General features: G+C 37.5%; 1 protein-coding gene across 1 annotated transcript in view; it reads left to right on the top strand.

The window, feature by feature from the left end:
* The window catches only part of CHODL (chondrolectin), a 296447-nt gene that overhangs the window by 18897 nt on the left and 251695 nt on the right, over positions 1–25855 (top strand). Inside the window, exon 3 of the mRNA XM_064579987.1 lies at positions 19691–19814. The gene's annotated coding sequence lies outside the window, so the exon portion shown is untranslated. The remainder of the gene's footprint in view (positions 1–19690; positions 19815–25855) is intronic.

Here is a 25855-nt window from a genome sequence, read left to right as displayed (position 1 = left end):
AACCAGGAACAGAGATGCTGATGGGAAATGTGTCATGATAGATCTGATAGACAATAACAAAGAAGAGCTTTTCTTTCCTTCATTGAGAGCACCTTTTGATGAAGTTATTTAACTGTCACCCTGATTTGATATATGATATGATTCTCTGAGGTAATGAAAGTTGTTCCTAGGGAGGTGGAGGGTGAAGGACACATGGTTCAAATGGCCCAGAAGAAAGGTAGCAGCTGCAGCCTGGACTGACCACTGCTTAGGGTCCACAGCCCAATTCAAACTGGGAATTTGAGTAGGGAAGAATTAGAAAGGAAAAAGTAACTTTGCAGGTATCTTTAATAGTCTTGACTCCTGAAGGCTGTGCTGCCAAGTGTCTTTAGCTTGACACAAAACATACACAACATTGTGACATATTTTAACAGCCAGAAGCAGGATGCTTCTCTGGTGCAGAAGCTTGTGAGTATCTGAGAACTTGGGCAGTTACCAGATAAGTGGAGGACAGATTCTTACTTCTCCCTGGGTATCATGAGCAGGTGGCAGAATGCGATGAAAGTGAGCTTGGGAAAAATTGTTATCTTTTTCTCTTAGAAGCCGTAGCAACATCTTGTGTGTAAGGACCTGATATTATTTGATATGAGGTGGAGAGCTCGAGAAGTCAGTAGTTAAAATCAATTTTCAGGGACTTTTCAAAGGAGCCTTCTTTGAGCCAATAATTGAATGGCCCATTTGGGACCATAAATTCTTGATGTGGGAACTGTGGAATTTTCTCTTTAATATGTATGTTTATTTGTCCTGGTGTGGAAATTAGTCTTGAATGGATGTAACCGGTTAATACAGAATAATATGCTCTTAAGGGTTATGTTGTCCCTATAGTTTCCTTTTGAGTTACAAAGATACTTGACCTTTCGAAGTTTAGAAAGAGCAGAAGTTTAGAGATCGATGTTTATATAACCATTATATAGACTCTTGGTACCTATCTTCCCTGCCCCCAACTGCATATTTGCTGAGAAATATGTTTTGTTTTCTTTGCTGCCATCCATCTGGCAGTAACTAGTAGAATGAAAGTGGTAGGCACATAGACAGACTTCTTAGAAATAGAGATTTAATGATTTCTTTATTACTACCTTACTCTAAATGAGGTGAACTCACTGAGAGTTAATATGTTGGCCTCTACTGACCAAAGCTAAATATGAAAAGGGAGTCTTGGATTGTTTTAGAGACTTCTGTTTTTGTCCAATAAGAATGACCCTCTATCTATACCTAAAAAATATTTATTTACAGCTGCTTCATTACAGACTGGAAACTCTTAGGGTTCTCCTTTGCCTGCTCAATTGGGGGGATAACATAGGAATTACCTAATGCTAGGTTGGAAATATGGACTTGGAGCTGTATTACTTTCACCCTGGTGCCCCCTCCCCTCACATGGAAGGTGTTAGTGTGTATTTAGTAAATGCTGTGAAAAGCATTTCTCAGTTTGGGAATGTATTAGTGGGTGTGTATGTAGAAAAATCACTCAGGGGCACCTGGGTGGCTCAGTCAGTTAAGCATCTGCCTTCAGCTCAGGTCATGATCCCAGGGTCCTGGGATCGAGCCCCGCATCGGGCTCCCTGCTTGGCGGGAAGCCTGCTTCTCCTTCTCCCACTCCAGCTGCTTGTGTTCCCTCTCTCACTGTGTCTCTCTCTGTCAAATGAATAAATAAAATCTTTAAAAAAAAATCACTCAGATTAATTAGGTTATTGTTATTTTAAAAACAATGCTTAATGGGATAGATATAACTCTATGAAATTTTAAATTTGGATATGGACTTTGAATTACAAAGTCTGATACAAAACAGTTGATTACTTTTAGCTGCACTCTTCTGATTACAAAACAGTTGATTACTTTTAGCTGCACTCTTCTAATTGGAAACTGACCCTACAGGTTTTATGAATTCTGAATGCAGTGTTAGCGGTGATTGCAACAGTGACATGCTGGAGACACGAAGCTTCTAAAACAACCTAATCTTTGTTTCTTCTTGTGAATAATTTCTGGAGGGAAATGGATTCCCATTTCTCAGTTGTAATTTAGCTAACATTGAGACCCAATTTCTAGAAAGATGCAGAGTAATGCTAGATAGTACCTTAGCCTCAAAGAGTTTCCCAGATTAAATTGTCTGGGTGAGAAGTGTAAAAGCATATATATTCTGGAAGTGTAACTTAATTGTGTCAAATCCTTGGCTTTGAGTTGTAAGTTAAATATTATATGTCTGTTTGGAGAACGAATTTCTAGTTAAAAATTGTAGATAAAAGACATTTCGTCTCCATTTCATTTGCTCAGAAACTGTCAAAGAAACATGGAACACTACATCAAAAACTAATGATATAATGTATGGTGATTAACATAACAATAAAAAATTAAAAGAAAAAAAAAGAAACAAAACCGATATGTGGGAAGGGTTGGAGAAGGGGTGAGGTTCCTCTTCATTTTTGGTGGAAAAGGAAGTTGCTGAATTCCTACACCCCAAACTTTGTCACAAACCTGCCAAATAGTGTGGAACATGGCCTGAAATGAGAGAGATAGTACTTAGTGCCAACCTACCTTCTCTGATTTTTAGCAGGAAACAGTAAAGTGAATGTTACAGTCTAGGAAGGACAACGCCACCATTATTTGATTAAAGTGGTGTGACGCAGAGAGATGGATGGGCAACCAGAGAATACAACAAAGATCCAAAGGAAAGAGGGAAATGTGATGAGAAATAGTTTCTTACATCTGAATTCTAGCTCCTAGTTAAGGGAGAATGCTGGGAGGAAGAGCAAAGTGAGGGTGGGATATTTTCAGGTAACAGCTTAGAGAACCTGTGGATTGAGATATATTGACTTCTTAGCACACACTACAGAGACACATCCCCAGACCAAGGAGAAAATAGACCTGGTGAAAGAATGATTAAGACAATACCCTAATTAAAATTCTGAAGTGCTCAGATATCTGATTAAGCCCTTCTGGCTGTGTTTGTGAAGATGTTTCTGGAAGAAATGAGCATTACCCAGTGGACTGGGTAAAGCAGATTGTCTTCCTCAATATGGTGAGTATCATCCAATCCACCAAGGTCCTGAATAAAATGGTGGAGAAAGTCACAGCTCTTTCCCTCTGCCTAACTTCTCGAGCTGAGACATTGGTCTTCTAAACTTGGACTGGGACTTACGCCATCAGCGCCCCTGGCTCTCAAGGCCTTCGGACTCAGATTGGAACGGCACCACAAGCTTTCCTGGGTGTCTAGCTTGCAGATGCAGATCATGGGACTTCTCAGCCTCCATAGTCATATATGTATATATGATTCTGTTTCTCTGGGGAATCCTAATACATTCTTACTCTGAATAATTGACAGAACTTGTAGACAAAGTATCAGTAAGTAAAGATTTTGGTATCACTAAAAATTATAACTACTTTGACTTAATTGATGTTTATAGAACATTAGACCCAATAAGTATAGAATATATATTCTTTTCATGTGTACCTTGAGTGTTCACCAATATAGACCATTTGCAAGGCCATAAAATAATGCTCTGTAAATTTCAAAGAATTAGAATTATAGCGTATACGTTCTTTATCAAAGAGAAATTTAATTGGAAATCCATAAAATGAGATAACCAGAAAATACCCAAATATTTGTAAATTAAGTAACATTTATTCTAATGATAGCATAGTCAAAAAAGAGGTCAAAAGGGAAATTTGAAAATACTTTTGAACTGAATGATAACGAAAATACAACATATGAACATTTGTGGGAAGTAGCAGATTGTTTGCAAAGGTTGGCTGCAATAATTCCTTCTGTCACTTTATGAATATCCTTTTTGCAATATGACATTGTTCTTCCTCCCATCAAAAGATGGAGTTATTTTCTACCTCTTGAATCTGGGTTAGTCTTATGACTTGCTTTCCTTAATTAATGGAGTATGGCAAAAGTGACGTTGTGAGACTTCTGATGACTGGTTTGGCCTCCATGAGGTTGAGATGGAGGCAGAGATGCAGCAGATGACCAGCACCAACCACCAAACATGTGAATCATATGAGTAAGATCATCTGAGATGCCCAGCTCCTGTCAGTCCAGGCACATAAATGGTATCAGGGAAGACCAGCAGAAAAACCACTGAGCTGAGCTCAGCCCAAATTGCTGGTTTACAGTGTAACACACAAATAGAACTAAATAGTAGAATTGTTTAATATGTAACAGAGATAACTGATACAGAAATTGATACTAGAAGTAGGGTATTGCTGTAACAAGGCCTAAAATATGTAGTGTTGGTTTTGCTACTGGTCAGCAATCAGTGACTGAAAAAATGGCAAAGATGTGAAAAAAGTGAATTTATTGTTGGAAGTTAAAATATTGGAAAAATTTTTTATTGAAATAAATTGGAAAATGGGGGATATGCCTAATAAGTTTATGATTCTAGCTGAAAGGATTGCCAGGCAAGATTTTGAATGTATCAATTGGCTTCTCTTAGCTAGACATAATTAAGTATGGGAAGACAGAGAGGAAATAAAGTGGGGATTATCCATTTTGCAAGCAGAATTTAGAGGAAATAAGGCCCAGAACTTGCCTGAATGGAAAATAAAATCAATCTCCAGTTTGTCCAGATTGGTAAAGCTTCTCAGACTAAGAGTGGCCTCAGGGTAGAAATCAGAGATGTGAATGTTGGATGTTTTGTTAAAATCTCAGAAATATTTAAGACCCGGTAAACCCTCTCAGCTAGACAAAAAGGATTCTAAGACTCGTAGGAGAATCATCTCTCCGCATCCCAACATGTGGTACAAAGGATTCACGGGGGCAGGTAGAGTTGTTCTATATCTTCAATTAGATGATAGTTATGTCTAAATGGCTGAGTATAATCCATGAAATTCATCTAACTGTACGTGGAACATTGGTGCATTTTACTGTATGTATAATATCCCCAAACATGAAAGTACATTGTAGGGATGAAAGCCACATTTAAAAGCAACTAAAAAGGAAAGTACACATGGCTGAAATTGTCATGGTAAACATACAGTCTCAGAGATGGGATAGAACAAGGACATAAAAATGATTATAGGAAATATTCTACTAAGGAATACAAAGGATATAATATGTTAATTAACAATAATTGTTTACATTATAGTTTACATTATATAATGTTAATTTTAATTTATTATACATATAGTTGGTGGACCTCAAAAGGGAAAGAAAGTAAATGGAATAGAAAAAAATATTCAAAGACATAAGAAAATCCCAGTCCTCCTTGTCTGCCAAGGGAACATAGAAGACCTTCTTGTTAATTTTTTCTGCTGAAGATTTGCTTTTTTCTTCATTTAAACTCTTCCCATCTTCTCTATGCCCATTTGACATTGTCTTTCATAAATAAACATGTCACTACAGTGTTGTAAACAAAAGAATGGTTCTCTTATAAGAAAATTTCATCCTATCACCTTGATCAATAGAATCAGAGTTTAAAAATAATTATGATTGGGGCACCTGGGTGGCTCAGTTGGTTAAGCGACTGCCTTCGGCTCAGGTCATGATCCTGGAGTCCCAGGATCGAGTCCCGCATCAGGCTCCCTGCTCGGCAGGGAGTCTGCTTCTCCCTCTGACCCTCCTCCCTCTCATGCTCTCTGTCTCTCATTCTCTCTCTCTCCAAAAAAAAAAAAATTATGATTTCTTTTCTTTCCCTTAAACAATCTCACCTGCCTGAAGTCATGAGATTAAATAATAATATTTCTGGAGATTCATTTCATGATTGTAGATGGCATTCGGTGAATGGTAAATGGCTACTCTTGATCTCTTGTTGTCCATCTCTGAGAAAGTTTCCCTGAGAACAAACCCCGAATGAAGTATTTCTTTGCTAGGGTTTGTGCCATTATTGCCATAAATGTAAGCGCTATATGATTGTTCTACTTCTTTCTCTTCAAATCTTACAACCTGAGCTTAAAGCTCCTCTGTTCTATTACTTTCCTTTCCTCTTAGAAACACTTACCTTTAATCTCCAGGAGAGTGTTAGGCAGATTCAATTAAAACTCTGCACGATGACTCTTCAGACAGTCACCAGGGGAGTGCTAATGCAGAAACCACCAGAGCAGCTTAGCTTAGAGTTGCCAACTAAACCTGAAAATCATATAATGAGTGGATTTACTATTCACGTAAGATTTGGAATAGTTGGAGTTTTGATTTGTGCTTGAAAATGATGTATTTTAGGGAGGAAAAAAAAATCACTTGAGTTTTGGGAACAGGATTTTACAGAAACCCAAAGTGCTGTGAAGCAAGTCAGGGCATTTGGATTCTAGGCTTGTGTGTTCACTTATTGACTCTATGGTTGGTGTCTCTGATACTTCATTTGTGAAATAATTTATGGGACTGTTTTGAGGATTAAACAAGGATACCTCAGAAGAGAGCTGCAGAAATGTGTTAAAGGCAATCCAACTATTTGTGCAACTGAATACCTATGATCCAGAAGAAAAAAGAATTTGAGGAGTTCATATAACTTCCAGGAATCTCATACATACCCTTAGAACTTGTGTGGACTTGAGTAGCAGAGTGGGAAAAGAAGCATCGCTGTCCGCCCAGTTTCTTTATATCAGAAAACTGAGAAGTGGCCTTGATTTTGCTCTCATTCACCAATTCTTTCGTCTAGTCAATCACTATGCCCCTTAAATATTTCTGGAATCCCTTGACATGCTCCATCTTGAGTGCCATATGTAAGCCATTATCGTAGCTCACATCTAGTCTCATTCTACTCCACTTTCCACACTTTCAGAATGATTTCAATAAAATAAATATTGGATGATGTAACTTTTCTACTTAAAATCTTTAATGTCTCCCCCACCCCATCAAGATAAAGTTCAAGCTGCTGCTTCTTCTTTCATACTTCCTGATCTTGTTCTTGCTTCCGTCTTATCTTCTTCTCTTATTCTCCTCCATATTTTGCTCACTCAGGCCTTAGAAAAACACAGAGGGTAGGCTGTTATTAATGAGGTGAAGGAAATTCGTCTGAGAAAGAACCATGAATTATAGAAATGGGAGATGGTTTTATTGGTTACCTTTTTAATAGAAGCCTTGAGCAGAAAGTCAACTTGGATGTCTCATATTCTTTATATAAACCAGAATGTCCTTATCTTCTTTTCAATAACCACAGGGCCCTAAAGGGTCCTAGTTACTGAAAAGAGACCAGGTGCAAGAAACAGAGACAAAAATACATTATAAAATTAATATAAAAAATTTAGTGCAAACGTCAGGCTGCTTAAATCTAATCAAATAAACTTGGTATCAGAGACCTAAATATTATTTATGAAACAAACGCTTTGGGCTAGGGAATTTTTATCTGACTTTACTTTTTAGGTAGCTAAATTCTTATACATATGCCCTAGAACTGGGACTTCTTGAAGTTATCTGATTTAAAAAAATTTTTTTTTTCTCGAAGCAGAGAAATGCCTTCATCAATTAGTACAGGTTGTTATTGATGTTTCCAAGAAATTTCACAACTCTTTTTTGGCAGTGTACTCCAAAGTTTCAGTGTCAAGGCCAAGGGTTTCTTCTTTTTTTTTTTTTTTTTTTTTTTTAAGATTTTATTTATTTATTCATGAGAGACAGAGAGAGAGAGAGAGGCAGAGGGAGAAGCAGGCTCCCAAGGAGCAGGGAGCCCGATGCGGGACTCGATCCCAGGACCCCGGGATCATGACCCGAGCCAAAGGCAGATGCTTAACCATCTGAGCCACCCGGGCGCCCCCAAGAGTTTCTTCTTTATGCTTAACCAATGTTGCCCTCATTCTAATTTTAGCACATTTTCTCTCATTGTTTCCTTGGTCAAGATAAAGAATAATTTGGTTGATTTTTTATTCACTATGACACTTCTATAAGTCTCCCCAAAGGCTTTGCTTTTCCAGATTAAACAGTTGTGGTGTCTTTAATCTTTTCTCCAAATAACAGTTCTGCATTTTTTTCTCATTATATTTTACTCCTTTTGCTCTCTTCTAGCCCCTCTAAAATTTCTTCACATTTATTTTAAACTGCAAAGACTGGACACAGCATTCTACTAGGGTCAGACCACTGCCAAGAAGGGAGAAGTTGCTTCCTGACTTCTGGCAAGGCACACTACTGTTAATACATCCTAGTATTCTACTACTTTTTAAACTTTCCTTTTCCAATAACCTTATCTTCAAAAGCATTTGTTCAGTATTTATGTACAGAGCCAGTTTGCAAAAGAAATTCAGATGCTCATCTGTTCCTGTCATACCATTGGTAGGAATAAGCATTCTGTGTTAGGAAACAGAGGGATTTAAATAGGAAAGATTGTAAAACCAAAATTAAGATTTTTCTCCATGAAAGTTAGAAAGTAAGGGTTTAAGATGCTTTTGGTTTTGCCTAAATTTACTGGAAATGAGTACAAGGAGAGAACAGTATATCAAAGGCAGGATGTTTAGTACTGAGCCTTTGAATATAAGTTGGAAAATTCAGTCCACTCTATGAATGTGGGAAACTTCTCTTTTTTTTAATTTGAGAGATACTTTTAAAAAAAATTTAAATTCAATTAATTAACGTATATTATTTGTTTCAGAGGTAGAGGTCAGTGATTCATGAGTCTTATATAATACCTAATGCTCATTACATCACGTGCCCTCCTTAATGCCTATGACCAGGTTACCCCATCTCCCCACCTCCCACCCCTCCAGCAACCCTCAGTTTGTTTCCTATGATTAAGAGTCTCTTATGGTTTGTCTCCCTCTCCGATTTCGTCTTGTTTTTTTTCCTCTCTTCCCCTATGATCCTCTGTTTTGTTTCTTAAATTCCACATATGAGTAAGATCATATGATATTTGACTTTCTCTAATTGACTTATTTTGCTTTTCATCCACGTTGTGGCAATTGACAAGATTTCATTTTTTTTTTTTTGATGGCTGAGTAGTATCCCATTGTGTGTGTGTGTGTGTATGTATATATATGTCATTTCTTGACTTGTTAATTTTAGCCATTCTGACTGGTGTGAGGTGCTATCTCATTGTGGTTTTGATTTGTATTTCCCTGATGCCGAGTAATGTTGAGCATTTTTTCATGTGTCTGTTGGCCATTTGTATGTCTTTGGAGAAATGTCCCTTCATGTCTTCTGCCCATTTCTTCATTGGATTATTTGTCCTTTGGGTGTTGAGTTTGATAAGTTCTCTATAGATGTTGGATACCAGCCCTTTATCTGATATGTCATTTGCAAATATCTTCTCCCATTCTGTCAGTAATGTTTTGGTTTTGTTGACTGTTTCCTTTGCTGTGCAAAAGCTTTTTATCTTGATGAAGTCCCAATAGTTCATTTTTGTCCTGGCTTCCCTTGCCTTTGGAGTTGTATCTAACAAGAAGTTGCTGTGGCCAAGGTTACAGAGGTTGTTGCCTGTGTTCTCCTCTAAGATTTTGATGGCTTCCTGGCTCACATTTAGGTCATTCATCCATTTTGAGTCTATTCTTGTGTATGGTGTAAGAAAATGGTCCAGTTTCATTCTTCTGCATGTGGCTGTCCAGTTTGCCCAACACCAATTGTTGAAGAGACTGTCTTTTTTCCATTGGATAGTCTTTCCTGCTTTGTCGAAGACTAGTTAACCATAGAGTTGAGGGTCAATTGCTGGGTTCTCTGTTCTGTTCTATTGATCTATATGTCTGTTTTTGTGCCAGAACCATACTGTACTGATGATTACAGCTTTGTAATAGAGCTTGAAGTCCGGAATTGTGATGCCACCAGCTTGGTTTTCTTTGTCAACATTGCTTTGGCTATTCAGGGTCTTTTCTGGTTCTGTACAAATTTAAGGATTATTTGTTCCAGCTCTTTGATGAAAGTTGATAGGGACTGCATTGACTGTATAGATTGCTCTAGGTAGCATAGACATTTTCACAATATTTGTTCTTCCAATCCATGAGCATGAAATGTTTTTCCATTTCATTGTGTCTTCCTCAATTTGTTTCATGAATGTTCTATAATTTTCTGAGTACAGATCCTTTGCTTCTTTGGTTAGGCTTATTCCTAGGTATCCTATGGTTTTTAGTGTAATTATAAATGGGATCAGTTCCTTAATTTCTTTCTTCTGTCTCATTGTTAGTGTATAGAAAGGCAATTGACTTCTGTGCATTCTTTTTGACAAGTCTGACTAGGGGTTTATCAATCTTATTCATTCTTTGAAAGAACCAGCTCCTAGTTTCATTGATCTGTTCTACTGTTCTTTTGGTTTCTATTTAGGCGTATATTTGAGACCTTTCTTGTTTCTTGAGAAAGGCCTGTATTGCAATATACTTCCCTCTTAGGACCACCTTTGCTGCATCCCAAAGGTTTTGAACAGTTGTGTTTTCATTTTCATTTACTTCCACGAATTTTTTAAATTCTTCTTTAATTTCCTGGTTGACCCATTCATTCTTTAGTAGGATGCTCTTTAGCCTCCATGTATTTGAGTTCCTTCCAAATTTCCTCTTGTGATTGAGCTCCAGTTTCAAAGCATTGTGGTCTAAAAATAGACAGGGAATAATCCCAATCTTTTGGTACCAGTTGAGACCTGATTTGTGACCCAGGATGTGATTTCTTCTGGAGAATGTTCCATGAGCACAGGAGAAAAAATGTGTATTCTGTTACTTTAGGATGGAATGGTCTGACTGTATCTGTGAAGTCCATCTGGTCCAGTGTGTCATTCAATGCCCTTGTTTCCTTGTTGATCTTCTGCTTAGATGATCTGTCCATTGCAGTGAGGGGGGTGTTAAAGTCCCCTACTATTACTGTGTTATTATCAACGTGTTTCTTTAGTTTTGTTGTTAATTGGTGTATATGATTGGCTGCTCCCAAGTTAGGAGCATAAATATTTACAATTGTTAGATCTTCTTGTTGGATAGACCCTTTAAGTATGATATAGTGTCCCTCCTCATCTCTTATTACAGTCTTTGGTTTAAAATCTCATTTGTCTGGTATGAGGATTGCTACCCCAGCTTTCTTTTGATGTCCATTAGCATGGTAAATTGTTGTCCACCCCCTCACTTTCAATCTGGAAGTGTCTTTGGGTCTAAAATGAGTCTCTTGCAGACAGCATATTGAGGGTCTTGCTTTTTAATCCAATCTGATACCCTGTGTCCTTTGATTGGAGCCTTTAGCCCATTTTCATTCAGATTAACTATTGAAAGATATGAATTTAGTGCTTTTGTATTACCTGTAAAGTCACTGTTTCTGTATATTGTCTCTGTTCCTTTCTGGCCTGTGTTACTTTTGGGCTCTCTCTTTGCTTAAAGGAGGTCTTTTAATATTTCTTACAGGGCTGGTTTAGTGATCACAGATTCTTTTAGTTTCTGTTTGTCCTGGAATCTCTGTATCTGTCCTATTCTGAATGACAGTCTTGCTGGATAAAGTATTCTTGGCTGCATATTTTTCTCATTTAGCACTCTGAATATATCATGCCAGTCCTTTCTGGCCTGCCAGGCCTCTGTGGATAGGTCTGCTGCCAGCCTTATTCTAATATTGTTTCACTTCATGGTATCACTGATCTCTTGAATCCTCCCTTCATGATCTAGTAGTTGTTTATATCTCTTTTCCTCAGTTTCTTTATTCTCCATAATTTTGTCTTCTATATAATAAAATCTTAAAACAAAACAAACAAAAAAACCCCATGATTTCTATATACTATGTTCCCCTAGTGCTGGAGTTTTGCAGTTCTCTATGATTGGTAAACTTGGTCTTAGCTGGATGTTCTTGCTGACCTTCTAGGGGAGGGGCCTGTTTTGCTGATTCTCAAGTATATTTGCCCTGCCCTTGCCAGGGAGACAGGCTAAGTCATCTGCTCTGAATTGCTCTGTGTGGCTTTTGTTCCCTGAAGGCTTTCCTCACAGCTTTAGAGGATGAGAATGAAAATGGCGGGCTTCCCAATCTTTAGCCCTGGAGCCGAAAGCTCGTTGCCCCACTCCTCAGTGAGCCCTCAGGGAAAAGCAGTCAATCACTCCTGTCTCCTTGGTCTCCATCCACTCTCTCTGCTCACCCAGTCTGTGACTGAGCATTTCTGTCTCAGGCATGCGACCTGGTTTCTGGTCTCCAAACCCTGCAAACTCCTGCTCCGCGTACCTGCATAGCTCCTCCTGGGGGAGGTAGGGGTCTCTCCCATTCTGCTGATTGCTGGGCCCCTCCTTGGAGAGCAGTTGCCCCACCATGCTGTGGTTCGCAGTTTATGGCAACCCTGAGCTGAGAGCTGGCTCCTGGGCTCACTGTTCGTAGCCGGCTTCCCCGCTCGGATACGTGGGAGCTCTGCTGCCCTCAGGCACTCCCACATCTTCCTGTGACCCCAAGGATCCTGAGACCACACTGTCCCACCTAGGATTCCACCCTGCTTCACTACCTGAGCACCTTTCAGGCAAGGATGTCCCTCACCAGAGCAGACTTCCAAAAGTTCTGATTTTGTGTTCTGCTGCTATATCACTTTCTGGTAGCTGGTTTATGGAGTCTCCCTCCCACTGTGGCTTATCTTCCCATATATCACCTTGGATTCACTTCTCCACACCTCCTACCTTGCAGAAAGTGGTCACTTTTCTATTTGTAGATTTGCAGGTATTCTTTCCTTAGATCTCTGGTTGAGTTCACAGGTGTTCAGAATGATTTGATAGCTCTCTAGTTGAATTCCTGGGACCAGACGGAACTAAGGTCTCCTACTCCTCTGCCATCTTGGACTATCTCCCCTGAATGTGGGGGAACTTCACATGGGTCTTTCAGTGCTAAACCTGAAGGCCCCTTCTTGACCCTGAGTGATTCAGTGTGTTTCTTCTGTTTTTCTGCAAGATTGAGGCTTTTAGCTTGATTTCCTTGTCTTCTCTAGATGATACTACTCTGTTCCATGAATGATTTTCCTCTCGTTGAGTGTCTTCAACTTGTCTTTTCTTTCTTGCCCATGAAGCAGAAACACTTCTACATAAAGGATGTAATCACCTGTATCTCCTGAAAGGAGATAAAGAAATAGGAAGATTAAAAAAAAAAAAAAAAAGAAAGGGGAAGGTACATAGTTTACTAAAATTAGCTCTTAAAATAAGAACTATTGCTAAAAAATTTTTCTGTCCTCAGATTTTAGTCCTGGGTATCAGGTATCCCAAGCCTTCTGAATCTTACTAATTGTACCCTGAGAAGTAACCAAGGCTAGATTATGCAACTAAAATAGAACAACAGTGAATCCTTGGCTCAAGTGGAAAAATGTGTGTGTTTTTGGGACATCCCAGTCAACTTTAGCCAGTTTGCTAAGTTTTTGGTCTTATCATTTCCTCAGCATCTTTTAATGTCTCTATGGATGTTTGGTAATGTGGGGACACAGTTTAAAGAGATCCCTTTTCTAAATTAGTGAGCATTTGGAATTCAGAAAAGGTTTTCAAAGAATTCGATAGTCTTTATTTTTGATTAAAATAATGGATTTTGATTATGAGTATTAACCTGAGGAAATTCTCGTTTATCAAATAAATATGAGGTAAATAAATAAGGAAAATGTACAAAAAGTGATTGATCACAGCACTTATTAGAAGAAAAAAAATTTATTATTGTAAAGAATACAAGTTTAACTCACTGATAGGAATTAGCTCATTTTCCTCTTTTACTTTCCAAAAGTTAACAGACCATGCTCTGAGTCAATTGACATTTGTATTTGTAATTTAGAGAAAGTAGGTCTTATCAAGAAAGAGACAGAAAATTATTTTCTTACATTTCCATACTTGGGACAGCTTGGATGTTGTTTTAAAATGGTGGTTTACATTAAAAGACAGTAATTCAGTATTATAACAAATATTTTCAGTAAAATATTTAGAATTCAGGAAACTAAAATGGAATTACTGCCCTTTAAAAAATAGTAGTGGTTGTGCTATAAAGTATCATCAGAAACTGCCGTGGTATCAATACTCATGTCACAATTGGTGAACAGTGAGGAGATGATGATGGGGAGCTGGGGGTTATGGGGCGAACTGTTGACAGAGAAGTCCGTTCTGTGTTGGATGAAGTAGTAGGGTGTAGTGTGCAGTGTGAACTCTTTAAAACGCTCCTGTCAAATGCAGGTAATTCTTCACCTTACTTTACTCTTTTGTGGCTCAAGCATACAAATTCTTCATGCTAATGCTGGCTTGTTGCTCAGCCAGAGAAGTCTTAGAGTCTTAGAATTAGAAGATTAGACTCCTGGACGTGGAGGAGACATTAGAAAGCAGGTAATCCAGAGTCCTTTCATATATAAGGGCAGTCAAGGTTTAAAAAAAAAAAAAAAAAAGGAAAATTGCTTTTCTGGAGTCCCACCACTAAGTATATCCACAGAGAAAGGCATGGGATTCTGGTTTGTTGAGTCAAGGGCTTGCTTTACTCAACCAACAGACTGTAGAATTTCACTCTTATTTACTTAGTGACAAAATGGGAGCACAGAGGACAAATAAAGAGTTTTAATTGATATTGACAAAGTATTTCCATTAATACCCTATTTTCAGTACTAGCTTCACCTCTAAAAGCCTTTTTTAAATAACATTATGCCATCCTGATTATTCCTTTGAGCTTGATTCTACCAGCATTTATATAAAATTTTCTTTTTCTTTTCTCAGTGCCATATTATTTCTTAGATGTTAGCAATTATTACCAGTTGTTTTAGATATACACAATTTATTATTAGTTGTTTTTATACACAATTTATTTCCCTGAATGGAGTTTAGGGTCACAAGGTTGTGGCTTTCCACCTGTTTTAGTTCTCCCATAGTTGAAACAATGTCAGATTCTGAAACAATGCAAAAGATACTCTGTATGTATATATCTACACACAAATAAATGGAAAGCGTGTGCTACCACTTACCATTCTGAGATTAAAAAGCTAACGACTTCAAGTTTAAATTACCTGTGTGATCAGTTTTGCTTATTAGTTATCTTAGGGCTCATAACCAGTCAGTACATACTGATATGACCGTGTTGGTAAAATATCAGTGTACTTTTATACTGTTGGTAAAAAGCTCCTACATCCCCTCCAGCTCTGGGCCCCAGCCCTTCCCCTCAGGGAACCCCTAGACTTCTCCATGATACAGCAAACAAAGGATTAATGCCTGCCAACAGGGTCATCTCAAGACTGCACAGCCTTACTACTGGTAGATCTAAGCTTATCAGATTCAGAATATTTGGGGCAAGTTGACAAAACTCTGTCTCTTATAGCTGGCATGAATTTTTCTGTGTAAAAGCTGAGCCTAATCATTGAATAGATATTCCAGTTCCTCAGCCAATGTGATTTGTCAAGTTCTTCACGTTAAGGTTTTGTTGGATGACAGATTAAATGGCTCCTCAAACGCCAATATGGCCAGTGTGCAACACTGCTTTCAAGGCTTGGTTGACTGCTTTGGCCAAATTCAGTTTTCAAATCCCAGGAATATTTTCCAGTCCCCATCTTAACTTTTCTGAGATATTTGATACAATTGACTGCTCCCTGTTTTGAAACTTTTTTTTTCCCTTGGCATCTTAGAAGCCACTATATTTTTGTCCCCTTCCTCACCAACTGTTACTTCTGTCTCCTTCATCAGATTCTCTTATTCTGTTATCTCCTAAAACTTGGTGTTGTCCAGAGTCTGCCCTTTGTCTTTCCCTTTTCTTATGGGATAATGGGCTCTTCCCACTTTCCATGACTTGAACCCAACTGACACGCTGATGATTCCTTAACCTGTCTCTCCTCTGGGCTTCTCTTTTTCAGTATTCCTCCTACATGCCCCACTCAGTCTCCCACACACGCATGTTTTTCTCTCCACACCTCCCACATTCAATTTAGTTTCAAAAAAATAATTATTATTTATATCTTTTATGTTTATACTCTTTTCTGTTGGGTTTACTTCTCGGTGGGATTAGTTCAGACCTTCGTCTTTCTTTTACGTCTACTTCCTGTATTATTTCAGTAACTTTTAAGCTAAACTGTAATACATTTGCTATTATGGCTCTCTCCTTAATAAGACCATGGGCTTCTGGGGTGCAAAGATTATGCCTTTGTTGTTCTGTATTCCTGGAGCCCACTGATGGGTGCTACATATAGGTGCTCCATAAATGCTTGTTGAGTGAACAGTCTGCTGCCTCTGAATGCTCACCTTCTTTGGGGGAAATTCTTTTGCCTCTTTCCCTTTGCATAAGACTTCAGTGTTCTTTTACCACTTCTACCACTTCTTTATGTCTGAGAATTGAACTCATTATCTTTGAAGTGCCGATTGCCTGTATTGTATCAGTTCAGCTAGAGCTACCTAAAAGCAAGTTTGGCCCACAGTGAGCATCTTGTTGTAAATGACCAGCTTTGAACGGTTCTCCTGGGAATCTAATCTTTCACTGTGAGTAGGGACATCTTGTACTGTTGCTTTCCAGGAAGCCGCCAGATGGCTCATAGAAAAGCATCCTTATTTAAAATCCTTTCAGAGGTGTACAGGGAAAATGTTCCCTTCAGCTCATGAGAAAACTGCTTTCAGACCAAATATGTGAATAAATTAAAACCTGACTTCTCATCCAGCACAATGAAATAGAACTGATTATATTCTCAATTCTTCACCTTGGAGAAAGTTCAATTTGTGAGGAAAAAAAAATAAGTTACTTATTTGGAAATAAATAGGAAAATGAAAATGGGCAAGTATTCAAACGAGATCAGTAAATGAAGCAGCAACTAGGGAAAGGCTATCATTTAACTTACCTGTCCCCAGGTGATCCTTATGCTTGCTTCTGAGCAGAGAGAAGCCTGATGTTCTGACTCATCACAGTTCCTAAACTGTGATTTTTTTTTTTTTTTTAATCCTTAGGAGCCATTTCCAGTGAGCAGGCTACTAACACATCTCTTTTTTTTTTTTTTTTTTAAGATTTTATTATTTATTTGACAGAGAGAGACACAGCGAGAGAGGGAACACAAGCAGGGGGAGTGGGAGAGGGAGAAGCAGGCTTCCCGCAGAGCAGGGAGCCCGATGCGGGGCTCGATCCCAGGACCCTGGGATCATGACCTGAGCCGAAGGCAGACGCTTAACGACTGAGCCACCCAGGCGCCCCTCTTTTTTTTTTTTTAAACATTTTATTTATTTATTCGTAAGAGACAGAGATGGAGAGAGGCAGAGGGAGAAGCGGGCTCCCAAGGAGCAGGGAGCCCGATGCGGGACTCGATCCCAGGACCCTGGGATCATGACCTGAGCCGAAGGCAGACGCTTAACCATCTGAGCCACCCAGGCGCCCAACTACTAACACATCTCTTAAAACCTTTATAACATGTCTTAGAGGTGGGATTATATTGCTAACATAGTTTTTGTTAAAGAAAGATTAACAGATGGTAATGCAGCAAATACGAACAAGCTTTGGATGATAAATGCTCAATATATGAGATCTCATAAAAAGAATGGACAACAGTGAATGGACATATTTGGAGAGGAAGAAAGGGACCAGTGTTTGCCTCCCCTAAGGTTTTCATTGTTTCTTTTTCAGTCTTTAATGTGACCACATCAAAAGAGCTTTAGATGTTAGAAAGAATTGGAAACAAGACAAATTCAATTCCATGAACTCACATTTCTAGGAATTTTCTTGGTCCTGGGTAGAAAAAAACACACCAGTAAATTTTCAGGATCTTTCAAATGTGGGACCAGATTACCCCTGAGGTCAGTGGGTGCATGTCCAGGGACCTATTTTCAGGGGCATGGGAAAGCATAAATAACTTGCATTTTTCTCTATTTGATTCTAAAAAAAATGTGGACTCAAGAATATTTATCCTCTTTTAAAGGTGTAACCTAAACTTGTTTTGCACTTTGGAGCACATAAATAACTAAATAACTTATTTTTTTCTCCTCACAAATTGAACTTGTGTTCTCCAAGGTGAAGAATTGAGAATATAATCAGTTCTATTTCATTGTGCTGGATGAGAAGTCAGGTTTTAATTTATTCACATATTTGGTCTGAAAGCAGTTTTCTCATGAGCTGAGGGTAGATTTGGGCAGTGACTCTGAAGCACGGATTCTCTAGAGTTTCTTCCAGAGGTCTGATGCAGATGGGCAAGCTGACCCTGAGGACGTGTCTGTGCTGTCTGGGATGGGGTGGCTCACTGGCCATGTGTGAATAATTATGCATAATGTCAATACCTGGGCATGGGGAGCTATTTTACTGCCAGATGTGACTGTTAGAAGGAAACTTTCAGAAAAACTGGAGAGAAGCCCAGCTGATAAAGTAGTATTTTTTCCCTGAAATACAAAAAGCTGTGAGAAAAATACATTACATTATCACAAATATAGTGAATAGCTATTAAATCTGGTGAGAATTTTTAATGGAACATTTCCTTCATGGAAAGGTAGTCAACTGGGGCGCGTGAGTGGCTCAGTTGTTAAGCGTCTGGTCATGATCCCAGGCTCCTGGGATCAGGTCATGGGCTCAGGTCATGATCCCAGGGTCCTGGGATCGAGACCCGCATCGGGCTCCCTGCTCGGCGGGAAGCCTGCTTCTCCCTCTGCCACTCCCCCTGCTTATGTTCCGTCTCTCGCTGTGTCTCTCTCTGTCAAATAAATAAATAAAATCTTAAAAAAAAAAAAAGAAAAGGTAGTCAACTAATTCTTCTCCCCAAAAAGGTTCCCTTAATTCATTCTTTTAATCAAATTGGATGTGCTGGGGATTCCATTTTAGGCATCTGTGGCTTGTTACTATAGAGATTGTATCCCAAAATTGAGTTAGTTAAAAGTCCTTCTAATTTGCTGATCTATTTGTCAAACAGGGTTTATAGGTATTTATGTGGAAAATGTCAGATTGGGAAAATTCCAGAGGATGGCACCATGATAGTCATCATCTTTCTAACCAGAGAAAGATCTCTTTCTCCCTTTTTCTTTTTCTTTTTCTTTTTTTTATCTGTCTTTGGCTTCAGCATCTTTTTAAAGCTTCTCCCTATTATACAACCTAAGACATGGCACCATGCTGCTTTGTCTCTCTTATGTCCCTACTATCATGTCACCCATGGGTGACCTTTTCCATTAATGCTCGGAGAAAAGCATGAAAAAAATAAAGAGGATTTGGTTAAAATGAAATCACTTTATATTTAATCTGTTAATGGCTTTTATTCTTCCATCAATAGAAACAACTTGCCAAAAAATCACAAACATACGTAGTTATGGGAAAACGTATTCAGAGTGCATAATCACACCCTGTCATTCGCCTTTGACTGTCAAAGTATTTAATCAAGAGACTTGTTAAATCATAGATTACGCAAATTAACATAACATTCATGTTTTGAAATTCCTTCAAGAGAGAAAAGCTACTTTTGAAGCCGAAATAAATAAAAATTGTCTTTTGTGTAAATCAAATCCATTTCATTTAGAGAATGATAGATACATGTGCTTCATATTTTACATGTGAATGACCTGCAAAAAGACATAAAACTTATCTAAGCAGAGTAAAAGGAAATTAAAAGTGCAGAAAGACTATCTGTAGAATGAATACATATAATACTCAGATACAAGCACGTACATACTTAAAATGTACACATGGAAATGCCTGAACCAAAAAGAATTCATTGCAGTTTAAAAAATAAATTATCCAACAATTTACTTTAGCAGAGTTCAGTGGAAGTGACCTGGTAACTTACTATAAAAGGGAATGATTTTTTTTTTTCCATAGTGAGTAGGTACACTTATTTGTGGGTAGTGCTGTCTTTTATGTAAGAATTGGTTCCAATCTGTTTCATTGTTTGTTTTAAAAAGGTTTGTTTTGAATTGTTTCCAACAGGTTGAGGATTATTTTCCAAAGAATTCCTGGTTTAACTATCAGTGAATGTCTATAAACATTGCCAAAATTTCACTTCACTTTGTGGCCTAACAGCCAATATTGACTGTCAGTCTGGATAGCTTAGGTAAGTTTTGGTTTGCTTGATCTCTTTCTGGCTTGCTTGTTTTATATTGATCAATTTGACCAGATACCTGCTAATTGTCATTTTTTTGAAATATGTGTCATGTTGGCATAGATGTATTAGGTCAGCAACTGCTGCTTTCTCCTTGTCCTGTTCAGTACTTTCCTTCGTTCATGTGGACAAATGAAATAGAAGCCAAGAACATCTGGAAACAATCAGTAAACAATCTTTGAAAATTTCTGCTTCATTTAGACTCATATTTCAGAAAAGTATATTGATAGAATAATTAAATTTACATTTTAATTTCGTCTGGAAAGTTTATTCACTTGACATCTCAAAAATCATTAACTTCCCAACTTACATTGTCATTGTCCTAACTGAGCAGCAATAATTCTTAGCACCCCTTCCTCCTCAAAACATATACAAGCAATCTCCAGTCATAAGAATTTTCTTCCTAAAACATAGAATGTGGGATCCTGTCACTCTCCACTTCATAAACCTTCAGTTTTTCACTGGTGTGCTGAAACATTTCAAGCTCACTGGTTTCAAATTTGACATTCATCATGTGCTGGAATCCATCTGGTCTCCCCTCTATCTCACCTCTTGACACATTATGTAGTCTAGCCACTTCTTTCTACTTAAGCTGAATGTGCTTTTTGTTTGCTTCCTTTCTTCCTCCTCCTCGTCCTCCTCTTTCCTCTTCCTCCTTTCCCAGTTTGCCCTTCCTTCTACTTCATCTCATTATTATTATTATTACATATGATTTTAATTTCTATTGATAGATTATTCAGTTTTCAGATGCCACCTCTGTCACTGTCTCCCCCAATGCAAATTGCTATTTCCTTTGGGCTTCTCTCACACATTTTCATACCGTTATAATGTAGTTGTTTTAATTTTTAACTTATAGATGATTGCATATCAGTTTCTTCTGCTAGATTTTGAGTTTCTTGAGCACAGGACCCACATCTTATTCACCATTGTGCCTCATGATGCCTAGCATAATGGGATTGTGAAAGGAACTTAACATCAAAAAGGAACAAGACAAAAATTAGTAAAGGAAAAAAAAATTGAGGAATGCATGAAAGACCTAGGGTCCCTTGTTACAAAAGAGAGAGAGTGTATGAGCATGGGTGGGAGGGTCAGAGGGAGATGGGGAGAGAGCCCAAGCAGACTCCAAGCTGAGTGTGGAGCCTGATGTGGGGATCCATCTCATGACCCTGAGATCCCGACCTGAGCTGAACCCAAGAGTTGGATACTTAACCTACTGCACCACCCAGGTGCCCTAGGCAATATACTTTAGTCTTGGGCTCATGCCTCTAGTCTTGAATTAAATTTAGAGGGGCGCTGGAGAAAATGTTTAGTCCTGGAACTGATTACAGAAATACAGTTCCAAATTAGGTCCACCAGTAGATAGTACCAAGAAGAGGTGGGAGTTGACAAGAGTACACAAGAACTGGGCTATCAGGAGCAGGAAAAATTGTTTACCTCTAGTTTTTCTTAGAGTTTACAAAGTCTTTTTGATTGACTTATTCATATGGAAAGTGGGTGAGTCCTCACTTGTCCAGCTCTTATTTCTCAGATCACTTCAAACAAAGGCAGAATACTTAAAGTATTGATTATGATCAAGAGGTACAGGACTGGATGTCAGCCTCTGAATTGGGTACTATGCTTATTGGTTGTTTTCTCTGTTGTACACAACTACAAGGTTGTCTCACAGGCTTCCGCATCATCTTATTTAGAGTCAGGGTAATTTACTTTGTTGAGAGGAGAAAAGGGCCCCAAGTGGGGCGATTCCTTAGGTAGTTGGCTCCTTAGTAACTCCCTGGAATGACTCCTGCCTGGGCTTCTATTGCTGCTGATTTCCATGTGCTCCACTTCCATTTTTGATGATACAAAAAGTCCCGAAGAACACTTCACCCTCAATAGTGATAAGATTTATTCTTCTCTGAGCTTCTTTATGTGGTCAGCAAATAACTAGTTTATTTTGATCATGAAAATTTTATTTCTCCAACTATTGAGGCATTTATGCCAAAGAATTGAACTAGGACACTATTAGTATGGTGTACTTGTTAATGAAACAAGTGAATCTTTTTTTCAGTGCCTATAAATGTATGGTCCAAAGGAGAATCATGTCTTTTTGCTCTTCCACACTTAAAAAAAAAATTCTTTGTATTCCTGGCACACCCTATAATGGCCTCTCCTTTGTAAGGATTTTTAATTCTAGTTTATTTTTTTGTCCCAAGTTTCTCATCACAGCTTCTTACAAGGAGCCTGGGTTTTCTTATGCAAATGGAGACTCTAGGACTTACCTCAAGCTCTTAAGATTTGCTGAACAGAATGAGACTAGTAGGTTCCACTGTGTTCTTCAAAATACCTGCTACCCATTAACAATGTTTCTGCTACTCGTGAAAGTACCTCTCCTTTCAACAGGAGATATATGGTTGGGATTTGGAGGAGGGAGGACAAAGAAGTGCCAAGATAATGGCACGCCCCATTCTGTAGCCTGTCTCCTTGCATGATTTAGAGTCACCTCTTCTGTATTCCTTGTTATTATCTGGATTTCCACAGACATTTGCCAGGTTACCCTTCTGCTTCTTAGACCAGTCATGTTGGCTCTTTGTCTCAGTGATTATATTTGGATCTCACCTGTGTCTTACCTGTTGCAATTTCTGTTGTCAGCCAGCTTATGCTGAATCCTAACCAACTTCCAAATCTCTCTTATTCTAGAGGATGGCTCATGTTGGGAGTCAGTTCTTCCTCCTCATAGTCTAGTTTTCTTTCAAGTAACTCTTAAGCCTTGTTTAAAAATTAAAGATATGATACAGAACACTTTATCAGTACCTCTTGTTGAGTCTCATTTATATGATATTTCTCATTTTTATTCCTAACATTGAAGTAAACTTAATGAAGGAAGATCTATGCTTTGTCAGCCTTTGAATTCTCCTTCCCCTCTCCCTAGCTTCTATCCTAAACATTCATTTGTGATTTAAGTTAAATGATAAAAAAATTGTTCACTCCATTGTACAAATTATAGTTATAGAGCACTTTATGGTAATATAGGAATTAAATGGCAAACACTCATTTGATATCTTAAATTTAGGAATTCATATTTTTCATCATAAGGAGAGAATAGAGTGGATATATGGAAGGACAAAAAGTAAGAGAAAATTTTGAGGTAAAGAGGAGAAGGGATATGCTAAGATTACATTATGAATACCATTCAAAATACCGGCTTTATGTATAAAAATGTTACATGAAACAAATTTGTAAGCATCTAACAGAACTAGTGACTCTTCAGTCTAAATACTGAATTAAGGTAAGTGCTTACCCAGTGGTATTATTTATACTTATCTAGAAGCTTAAGATCTTACTACTAGGTATCTTTTAAGGATTCTGGTCCAAGAAATAATAGACTTCTTACTAAATTGTTTTGTTAGGTTAATATCTATCAGAAAATATGTCCTGAACAAAGCAATGCTTAGGAATTAGCAACACTCTTCTCTTTATTTCTACCCTCTTCTTCTTTCTCTTTTCTTCTTGTGAACCTCTGGCCGTGAGAAGATCAAGTTAAGGGATGGATTGGGGAAATATATGCAGGGTAGATTCAGATAAAATCCAGATTTAATGAATATAATGAGAAATTGCAATGGCCTAACTTCCTTTGCCCTACAGTGAGATTCTATCAGGAATGAATGCTTTATTTCTTTTCATTTCTCATTCTGATGGCCTTATTCTTTCCTAACAATCTCATACCATTTTGAATCCTCCTAAATTTTTTGAAAAATAAGTAAGGTTTTGTAAAACAAAAACAATAGCAACAAACAAATGTGAAGAACTGAAATTACATTTATAATAAATAATCTGATTAGGAGGGAATCAAGTGGGTTGCATGCTTCTCTGGTCAATAGAATTTTTAATATACATATAATTTATTGAAATAAAAATATAAAAAAACACACACTTTTTTTTTTAAGTTGGCTCTATGCCCAACATGGGGCTTGAACTCACGACCTCAAAATCAAGAGTTCTATGTTTTACCTACTGAGCCAGTCAGGAGCCCCTTGAAATAAAAATATCAGTATCTTCTACTTGGGCCATCCACTGGAAAAGGAAATAAATAAATTTTTAAAAGTACTTTTTGATAAAATTGTCTTTATGAAATTGGTTTTAAAATCTTGAAATTGGGATTATTTTCTACCATACGGTAGACTTTAAAGATTATTTTGGTAAAAGATACACCAAAAGAGACAATTCCTTGCAAAGCAAAACATGTTTAATCACTAACAAAAGACTCATTAATGATAATGATCATTAATGATAATGATAATGATAAATCAATAAATGTAGAAGAAGAATTATATCAGGAGAATAGCGATTGCCAAATATCAAACGATTTTATAGAGGAGATATGTTACTGCTGAGGCAGTCAGAATATCCTTTAAAGATATATAGAGGATCTATTCTATTAATTGTTTAAGATAGCTATTTGAAGTTACATTTAGAAAGACCAGTGACATTATCTTCATGTTAGTTTAATATGTAATATATATTAATAGATTGTAGATATATTATTATTCTCAAAAATTTATACTCAACTCTTTTTTAAAAAGAAGAGCAATAAGGTTATCAAAATAGAAGTATAACCTAAAAGAAAATTTAGAATAAATACATATACCCCAAATCTAGGTTCCTCACTGCACTTAGGAAAAAAAATCTAACTGCTTTAAAATGACTTGCAAAGCCTTGCAATGGCTAACTCCTGCCTGATTTCCTACCATCATATCATGTTATTTTTTTTCCTTCACACACCACATTTTTGGCACCCTGTCCACTTTTCAGTTCCCCAAACCCTCCCCATTTTCCTGACCTCAAGGTCTTAAATCCAATGTGCCTTATGTGATATTCTTCCAGGAATGCTCCTCCTTCCTTTTTTATTGGGAAACTCCATATCCTCCAAGGGCTAGTGTCATCTTAAGTGTTTCTTTTTTTTGCAACAAGGCCTTCTCTGTCCATGCTCACATTGTCCCCTTGCTCCAATATCCAAGAATCTGTGATTCTTATGATAAATTGTGGTCAGTCATTAATAAGTACAAGAAGACACAAGGGCCCTCAAAATATATAGTCCTTATTTATAGTCCAAATAATGAGCTCAACAAATATTTTGACTATTTATTAAATTTCAGTACAGATTTTAAAATAATTTTGATTCATGAATGATTCTCAAACTTAATGTAATGAGATGTATTTTCATAGAGACCATGTTACATTTTATCATATAAAGTTTCTGTGAGAGATGGACTTTTGTTAACTTGACAAAACTATAAAACAGATGGATTAAAAGATAAAATTTTTTGGTGGTTCTTTTTCAAGTTTCTATGCTTTTGGTTAGATGTCTGGAAAAGGGGCAGGTAGATGATTATTTTTATTTCAATCATAATAATGTATGCTTCCAGGAATTTCAGAGCTAAATTTAAGGCCAACCATAATATCAGTACTCACCATTCATTCAACAAGTATTTAGTGAGCCTCTTTCATGTGCCAATGAGAAGCTGGCCAAATCTCTGAAAATCAGTTCACTCATTAATCAATTCATCTACCCAATTTACTAAGTTCAGTCAAATCACCAAGTTCAATAATTATTGATAATTGTTTCCTAGCAGCTTTTTATCTATGGAATTATCAGTGAACTCTCTACACTATAATTTTCTACATTAGAATTGGGCAAACTATCTATATTTGTTCAGCTTTACTGCTATGCCTTGTCCTTTATTACATCTTTTCTCTTTATACCCTATTTTTAAAATGTATTTTTTTATTAATATCATCTTAGATTTTATGTTCATCATTCACACTTTAAGAAAGCCAGTATAAACTTGATATAGTAAGAACACCCTCTTCTTTCATTTGAGTCATTGGTAAGCATATTAGTGGTTGTTTGACATCAGGCCTGACTTCTATGGAATGGTTCTCGGAAATGCTTTCCAGGAAGATTTAAATCATTGTTATCAGCTCTGTCATATAAGCCTTTATTGCTTTGTGCAGCC

Source organism: Mirounga angustirostris, unplaced genomic scaffold (assembly GCF_029215605.1).
Source record: "Mirounga angustirostris isolate CCGP_5_RB_7025 unplaced genomic scaffold, mMirAng1.0.hap1 SCAF_1, whole genome shotgun sequence".
In the NCBI taxonomy this organism is placed as follows: Eukaryota; Metazoa; Chordata; class Mammalia; order Carnivora; family Phocidae; genus Mirounga; species Mirounga angustirostris.
The sequence above is the reverse complement of the archived record's forward strand: the minus strand, read 5'-3'. Positions and strand labels throughout refer to the sequence as shown.